The 8,909-nt window shown below is 49.0% G+C and overlaps 1 non-coding gene across 1 annotated transcript; it reads right to left on the bottom strand.

Moving 5' to 3' along the window:
- Positions 1 to 8,158: 8,158 nt before the first annotated feature.
- Positions 8,159 to 8,231, bottom strand: TRNAV-AAC (transfer RNA valine (anticodon AAC)). Its single transcript has one exon. It is a non-coding gene; the product is annotated as a tRNA-Val (tRNA).
- Positions 8,232 to 8,909: the final 678 nt, after the last annotated feature.

The raw sequence follows: 8,909 nt of genomic DNA, 5'->3' as shown, positions 1-8,909 counted from the left end.
GTGGGCCCCCAGGGCTTCTCCCCCGGTAGCTGGTGCCACAGGCCCCCCAGACTCCCTCCCCCCTCAGTTGGTGCTGCGGACCCCCTGGGCTCCCCTCCTCAAGCTTCAATGAGGGGTATTTATGATATAAGTCATGGACAGGTCACAGGCAGTGATTTTTTTGTTTCCTGCCCATGACCTGTCCATGATTTTACTAAAAATACCTGTGATTAAATCTTGGCCTTACTCATTATCGATCAAATGAATTGAAACGCTTCCACCTGCAAGTGGAGTTAGCCCAGGACCCTCAGAGTCAGCAGCTCTTACACCCCCCACTGAGTCTCTGATCAGGTGTCCTAGAGCTGAAAGCGCCTGTTTAAGTCTTAAAATAGCGTTATGGAATGGGGGAGGGGGGCTGAAATTTTGGACCTGATCTTGTAGCTTCATGGTTATTTTATTGAATTGCTTTAAAACAGCAAGTCAAGAAAGTCTCCTAAGGACCAGGCTCGCTGCCATGGAAACAGCTGTCACTGCTCTCCAGGAGTCTGTGCATTCCACACAGCAAAGTACAAACCTGCTCCGAACTGAAGTGGGGTAAGACCATGACAGTAACGCAAATACTTCAGACTATTAACCCTGGGTCCCTTCCTTTCTTTAACCCAGAACATGCCACTCAACTGTTAACCACAGCATTATCATAAAAAAAAGGGAAATAAAAACAACCCAGGAAACTACAGACCAGTTAGTTTAACTTCTGTGCCAGGGAAGATAATGGAGCAAGTAATTAAGAAAATCATCTGCAAACACTTGGAAGGTGGTAAGGTGATAGGGAACAGCCAGCATGGATTTGTAAAGAACAAATCATGTCAAACCAATCTGATAGCTTTCTTTGATAGGATAACGAGTCTTGTGGATAAGGGAGAAGCGGTGGATGTGGTATACCTAGACTTTAGTAAGGCATTTGATACGGTCTCGCATGATATTCTTATCGACAAACTAGGCAAATACAATTTAGATGGGGCTACTATAAGGTGGGTGCATAACTGGCTGGATAACCGTACTCAGAGAGTTGTTATTAATGGTTCCCAATCCTGCTGGAAAGGCATAACGAGTGGGGTTCCGCAGGGGTCCGTTTTGGGACCGGCTCTGTTCAATATCTTCATTAACGACTTAGATATTGGCATAGAAAGTACGCTTATTAAGTTTGCGGATGATACCAAACTGGGAGGGATTGCAACTGCTTTGGAGGACAGGGTCATAATTCAAAATGATCTGGACAAATTGGAGAAATGGTCTGAGTTAAACAGGATGAAGTTTAACAAAGACAAATGCAAAGTGCTCCACTTAGGAAGAAAAAATCAGTTTCACACATACAGAATGGGAAGAGACTGTCTAGGAAGGAGTACGGCAGAAAGGGATCTAGGGGTTATAGTGGACCACAAGCTAAATATGAGTCAACAGTGTGATGCTGTTGCAAAAAAAGCAAACATGATTCTGGGATGTATTAACAGGTGTGTTGTGAGCAAGACATGAGAAGTCATTCTTCCGCTCTACTCTGCTCTGGTTAGGCCTCAGCTGGAGTATTGTGTCCAGTTCTGGGCACCGCATTTCAAGAAAGATGTGGAGAAATTGGAAAGGGTCCAGAGGAGAGCAACAAGAATGATTAAAGGTCTTGAGAACATGACCTATGAAGGAAGGCTGAAAGAATTGGGTTTGTTTAGTTTGGAAAAGAGAAGACTGAGAGGGGACATGATAGCAGTTTTCAGGTATCTAAAAGGGTGTCATAAGGAGGAGGGAGAAAACTTGTTCACCTTAGCCTCTGAGGATAGAACAAGAAGCAATGGGCTTAAACTGCAGCAAGGGAGGTCTAGGTTGGACATTAGGAAAAAGTTCCTAACTGTCAGGGTGGTTAAACACTGGAATAAATTGCCTAGGGAGGTTGTGGAATCTCCATCTCTGGAGATATTTAAGAGTAGGTTAGATAAATGTCTATCAGGGATGGTCTAGACAGTATTTGGTCCTGCCATGCGGGCAGGGGACTGGACTCGATGACCTCTCGAGGTCCCTTCCAGTCCTAGAATCTATGAATCTATGAATCTTCATCTTAAAATACCTCTCAGTATGTTTAACAGAGGAAGTGAAACCCCCTCCCACACATGGCTCCCTGTTGAGGAGTTGTACCAAACCTGCCCCTGGACACTGGTTTTATACCCTTAGAGCTTTTTCTCTTCAAACTCATCCTTATCCCAATCTATGGGCCAATCTCTGCATTTCCAAGTTTAGAACTCACTCTCATCACCCTAGTATGGCACTCTCCATGTAAATTAGGCAACACATGTTGGGGAAGCTACATGACTAATGAAAACCAACACACCAGGTGAGGCCTGAACTCAGAACCACAGGAGTATTTGTCCTCCCTGCACTAATCAGTTGCACCATTGTAAGTGCTTTTTAGATATGGTTGGGAATATGGCAATTACCTGCATTTGTGATTAACAACTGTAGCTGATAATTGAAAGGCTGATGGGTCAAACCCCCCTGAAGGTGGTCATTTTTTTTTATCGATGAGAATCCAGTACATTTTAACAGGAAGAAAATCTCTGTTCTGGTCTAGCCCCATTTGACTCCTCCTGCCCATCTTCTGCCCCCCTCAGTCTCTTTCCTTCCCCATTGGGGACATGCAGAGAGCGCCCCGCTCAGTCTGTGTGACAGACAGAGTCTGTATCCCATATAGGGGGATGGGGAGGGGGTGGCACTAAAATGGTCAACCTTGGGAACTCTTTGCCAGAGGGTGTTGTGAAGGCCAAGACTAGAACAGGGTTCAAAAAAGAACTAGAGTACTGCATGGAGGACAGATCTATCAATGGCTATTATTCAGGATGGGCAGGGATGGTGTCCCTAGCCTCTGTTTGCCAGAAGCTGGGATTGGGCGACAGAGGTTAGATCACTTGATGATTACCTGCTTTGTTCATTCCCTCTGGGGCACCTGGCATTGGCCACTCTCAGAAGACAGGATACTGGGCTGGATGGACCTTTGGTCTGACCCAGTGTGGCCATTCTTATGTTGTGTTCTATTGAACTGGAGTGTGTGAGCATGCATGGCCCTCTGTAGAGCTGACCTTCTCCTTCCCCTTCTATGCTCTCATGTTTCATTGACTCCAGCCTTTTTTTCTATTCAACATCAGCATCATCCCAAACCAGCTGCTGTCACCTCCTGTCCCCTCAAAGAGACAGTGTCTCCGGTCACGTGTAAATCACTGGCCTCTCTCTTCTCTTGGCACTGACTCCCGCTCCGTTTTCTTTCCCCATCAGTCTGTGCTAATGGGACCCTTCCCTCCAGTCCTGGAGGATTCTCCCTTCTCTTTCTTCATCAAGCCACCCAGTGGATGGGAATCTTAAAAGCACCCAGGTGATTTAGGAACAGAAACCCCCACAGAGCTTCCATGGGGTTAGCACTTTCCCTTCACTGCTCATGATTGAAACTCATGAGGGAAACTGCTGGGACATATCCCAGCTTGGCATGAGCAAAGCAGCAGGGTGAAATGTGAACCTGGAGATATTGGGGATTGAATGCAAACTATTTGGTTTACTTCTGAACTGGCATTGCTTATTTGGTGTTACAGTCTGAGACCTCCTGTTTCCACAGCATCCAGTGGCCTATAAGCTTCATGGGAAGCCCATTCCCCTCTCTGAGGGCCAATCATGCTGTCCTGGAGGCTGCTGGTTCATAGGGGTCACTTTGCAGCAGGGCCAGATTCGATGTGTGGGGCAGAGAGAGTGCATGGCCTGGTCTCAGGGTGCATAGATACACTCAGCCCTCTCCCCTGCATTGGGCGGGTGGTGCTGCAATCCCCTGTTGGAAGGTAATGGTGGTGGTGGGGGGGTGCTGTGAACAGCTCAATACCTGACCCTGGTGGCAAAAGTGGTGTGGGAAGCTCCAGGTGTTTCTAGGATCTGCTAGTTCCACCTGCCTGTAAAGTCCAGCTTTCCCCAGCACATTCACTGCGGTGCAATTGGGTCACTGTTTCTATGGCTGAACAGCAAAGAATTACTTCCTGTTTCCCTTCTGTCTGCAGCATGACTAGCCTGTTCTTGTTCAATGTGCATTAAAGCTGAAAAGGGAGATGTTTTCTCTTTGACTTCTAGGCCCCCCACTCTAATCCATTAGACACCCCTTTCCTCCCACAGTCAAGACTAGAACCCAGGTATCATGACTACTAGCCTCCCCTCTCTAGCCCACTGGCTGTGCCTTCCCAAACAGCCTGGACCCCACCCCCTATCCTCCCCAACTGCCCCCCTCAGAACCCTGACCCATCCATCCCCCCCTGCTCCTTGTCCCCTGACTGCCTCCTCCTGGGACCCCCCACCTCTAACCACCCCCCACCCTCCAACAGGACCCCCGGGACTCCCACTCCTATCCAACTGCCCCCCCGCTCCCTTACCATGCAGCCCAGAGAAGCAAGAGCTCGCAGCCCCACCGCCCAGCCGTGCTGCCCATCAGGAGCAGCAGGCCAGAGTGCGGGTGGTGCAGCGAGCTGAGGCTACAGGGGTGGGGGGACAGGAGCTAGCCTCCTCAGCTGGGAGCTCAGGGGCCGGGCAGGATGGTCCCAGGGGCCAGATGTGGCCTGTAGGCCATAGTTTGCCCACCACTGTCATAGACTGAGGTGTAGTTGACAAGTTGTTTATTGATAAGGCCCTTTATCTTTTCTTCTTCCAACACTCAGGGGTTTCACTGTGCTCTGATGTCCTTTGATATCTTTTTTGTCATTGGGATACACCCTTAAACAGCTTAAGTTGGTTAACATAATAAAGTTTTTGCTTATTTGTTTTACATTTCTCTTGTTTTCAATAACCAAAATTTAATACACAGGTTAACTTTCCTTCATGTAATAGGTACTAAGTCTATTATAGTACAAACTATGCTTCTGTTCTGATTTTCCCAATTCTTTAGCATGAATGTATCTGTTTTACATGCTTTTGCAGTTGTTGTATTGACATTCATTTTCACTTACCATGTGCGTTACTAATTATTAACACTAAATATAGGGCTTAACTGCTAAAATAGGTGCTCACAAGAAAATTCTGTGAGAAAGTGAATTGCTCTCCCTGCTGAGTTCTCTGTTTTAGCAAATGAGTTAGAATAAACAGAATATTTACCCAAGTTTCTTAATTTCACTGTGATAGCAATTCAACTTTTGTTAATTGTCTGAAAGCACAAGCTTTACCAAGCACCATGTCTTTTTAACATAACATAACAAATGAAAATAGTATAAAATGAAACCCAAATGCAGTTTAAAGACAGGTGTATGCAAACACGTTGAGGGTATTAAACTATTATATTTGGTTGTGCTTGGGCGACAATGCTAGAAACCTGTTGAAATTGGTTAGTTTTAACATTTTGCAACAAAACCAGATATACTAGATATTGTAATATTTTGGACATTTTGATTGTAACATTCTTATAACTATATTTTAATATTTAATAAAGGTGCAAACAAGTTTGTAAACCCCTCAAAAAAGAAACTGACATTTTCTATTAAGAAAATGCTTTTCATTAACATTGAGGTTTCTCCCTACAGTTTGTCTTTGAATAAAAAATCCCTGTGATTAGTAAAAGAGAATCCTTTTCATTTGTAATTGAATTATGTCTTGAGGCAGAGAAAGTGTTTCTGGAAGAGAAACCTATCTCGAGTCATCACTCTTTGAAAATCTGGAGCCGAGAGGAGTGGGTTTGTGGACTAGCAATGTAATGGGAATCATTGGTGGGGGAGGGGGCTTTCTATCCCAGTCAAAAATTGGAGACCCCAAAACATCTGTATACCAGGCACAGTTGTTGGGGTCCATGACTGCACCTGAGAAATGGACTGAGAAATGGTGGCCATGCTGTACAACCAAAAAGGTCTGTGCAACCAAAAAGGATGGAGAGGCCTCAGATTGCAACAATCCAGTGTGGATAAATCAGGCGTATCCACCCTGTATCCTGGCACAGCAGTGAAGGTTAGATTTTGAAAACTGTCAGATTCATAAACAAACCCCTTTTCAAGCTGACAAACCAAAACAAAATTGGGACACGCCCAGAGGGTAACGGCACTCAGGGCATACATGTCAGATGCTCCTTGAGAACTGCTGGCAACTGCAAATGTCCCTTTTTCTGCCTCCAAGCCGGTCCCCTTGGCTTCAAAGTGTTGACCTAGTGGACAGGAGACGATGGTTGCAACACCACAAAACCCCATGTCCGAGCAGCAATGCCAGAGGCTTAATCCTCCAGTCCAAGTGCAAAATCTTCAGCCGGGCCCTTGTCGTTCCCCTCTTCCTCTGCCTGAGTAGTGAGGGAGAAACCCACGAGATGTGCAGGCTCCACCTTCCTTCTCGCCTGCTACTATGTAGACTGTGCCCAGCTCTTTGCCTGTGGTGTACCCTGCCAGGGAAGCATGGCCATGTGGCCCAAGACTGAGCTGCAGCCACAGTCCCTCCTCCCATGGCTGGCCGAGCGAAGAGCAATGTGGGCCAATGCCGGGCTGAGATGGAAGGCTTGGCTCTTTCCCCTGCCAGCCACACCTAACTGACTGATATCCTGAGAGCCTCACTCACGTGTCCCCACAGCAGCTGCCTGCCTCTCTGGGTAGGAAAAGGGGACAAAGAAACACCGATGCCGCAGGCCAGGAAATGAGGTACTTACCTCCCATGGCAGCACCCTTTGACTTCAGCCCAGCCAGCGAGAAGTTCTAGGGACCTTCCTAGCAGGATGCAGCCTCAGCAGGTCCCTGACCTCAGGGTCCAGGCTCTTGTTGCTTTGCAGGCCCCTGCCACACTTGAAGATCCAGAAGAAAAACAAGGCAGGGGACATGTTGCTAGCAGAGAATGGTGTCTGTCCATTGACCTCTGACTTACTGGCACAGCGTGTTACTGCTGCAAAACTGTGCATGGATAGGTTAACTTGGAGGAACAAGCAGTAGCAGTTGCAAATAAGCTTCCCTTTAATAGCTTAGATGGTAGAGTGGAGGCCTGTAGCAGACCAGGAGTGGATTTACCATGAAACAAACCATGCGGTGGCATGGGGCACCCAATGATGGGGGACCCCAAAATGCAGGACAAATCTCATCTGACAACCTGCCCCCGAGTCCAGGCCGGCAGCGCAGCAGGGCTTAGGCAGGCAGGTTGCCTGCATGCCATGGCCGGTGGCCCCAGGCCACTCCCAGAAGCGGCCGGCTGCTGGCAAATCTCTGCATGCCCCTGGCTGGGGGGAAGGGGAGGCAGCTCCGTGCTCTGCCCCACCTCAGGCAGCGCATTGAGGCCCTCTGCTCCCCTCCCCCAATGGGTGTGCACAGATGTGCCAGCAGCACTAAGGTGGCTCCCTGCCCACTCTACCTCCGTCCCTCCGTGCCACTCCTAGAAGTGGCTGGCATGTCCCAGCATCCCCTGTGGGGACGGTGTCTCCACACGCTGCCCCTGCCCCGAGTACCAACTCCACAGCTCCCATTGACCGGGAACTGTGGCCAATGGGAGCTGTGGGGGCAGCGGAGCACAGAAATCCCCTAGCCCTGCCCACCTAGGAGCTGCTGCCAGAGGGTTGTGTGTGCCGGTCGCTTTCAGAGATCCACTGCACGAGGAAAGTGCTACCCCTCCTGCACCCCAACCCCGTACCCCAACGCAGAACCCACACCCCGCACCAAAATTTCCTCCCATAGCTTTGCTTGTCTTCCTTTCACCCAGAACCATCCTTCTTCTCCTGGGCTGCAAGTAGCCATCCCTGGGAAGCCAAGAGGCAGGCACAGGATTCTACCTCCCAGCAGGCAACCACACCTCCCCAGGCTTTAGCAGAATGAATGGTGGTGCTCTACTAACTCCACTTAGCCGCAATGAGGCACTTAGCCTTCCTCAGCATGACTTTCCTCTTTTGCCCCATTCCTGCCTCACTTCCTCCTTTGGCAAATCACGCAAAGGAGGCCAGCAGGAAGAGCCGGCCTCCGTAAGCCAACCTCCAAAGGCAGAGGAGGCCACGCCACAAGGCTCCTAGCCTAGATCCCCTAGCTTTCCCCAGCTGATGCTAGGGATCTTTCTCAACTCATTTCACCACCCTCTGTCCTGAAGGGGTTGGTGTTATCTCAGGGACAGGCCAGTAGCATCAGTAGGCGTGCCTTGCTAGACAACTAGGAGAGCTGGGAAAAGTAAGCCATCATGTTTCTGTCTGGTTTCAAACCAGGGGCCTTTTGTATGTTAGGCAAATGTGATAACCACTACACTACAGAAACTCTAGCACAGTGTTCTGCCCCTCCCTTCAAATTCCATCCACTTGGCTGGCGCTCACCCTGGCACACACCAATGGGTGAACCTGGAGAAAGTGGTGGCAGCCCTTCGATAGGTCCGCTGGTAGAGCAAAGGACTGGAGCCGGCACTCAGGAAGTCAACCTTACATCGCCCTTGTGACTCCAGCTTGAAGGAGAGCTTCTTTTTCTTCCCCTTGCTGAGAAAGAGCAAGAGAAGAAAGAAAGCTCAGGTGGGCCAACTTGCTGCACAAGTTCACGTTGTCTTTTCCTGCTGGGGAGCCTGAAATGGGGGACTCGTGGCAGGTAAAGGCACTGCTGTGCTTCCAGAAAACAGCCCACCGCTGCACACAAAGGGACCAAAGAGTATGCCAAAGCCTGGGATTGAACCACATACCTCTAGATCTTCAGTCTAACACTCCCCCAACTGAGCAACTTCAGCATCTCCAGGGCCCCTTTTTGGCCTGCTGTTTCTCTGTCCGGGATGTTTTTGTCAGCCATGACACACAAAAAGGATGTCATTGCAAGTGGCCCACGAAGGCAAGATGAATTTTTGCCTGCCTTGCTCAGCTTGACTTCCTTCCTCACCCCATTCCTGCCTTAGTTCCTGGGTTACCTGGTGGCTGAAGGGGCCCAGCAGCACAGGGAGGAAGTTGGGCAGCTAGA

This window comes from Emys orbicularis, chromosome 25, assembly GCF_028017835.1.
Source record: "Emys orbicularis isolate rEmyOrb1 chromosome 25, rEmyOrb1.hap1, whole genome shotgun sequence".
Classification (NCBI taxonomy): Eukaryota; Metazoa; Chordata; order Testudines; family Emydidae; genus Emys; species Emys orbicularis.
The sequence above is the reverse complement of the archived record's forward strand: the minus strand, read 5'-3'. Positions and strand labels throughout refer to the sequence as shown.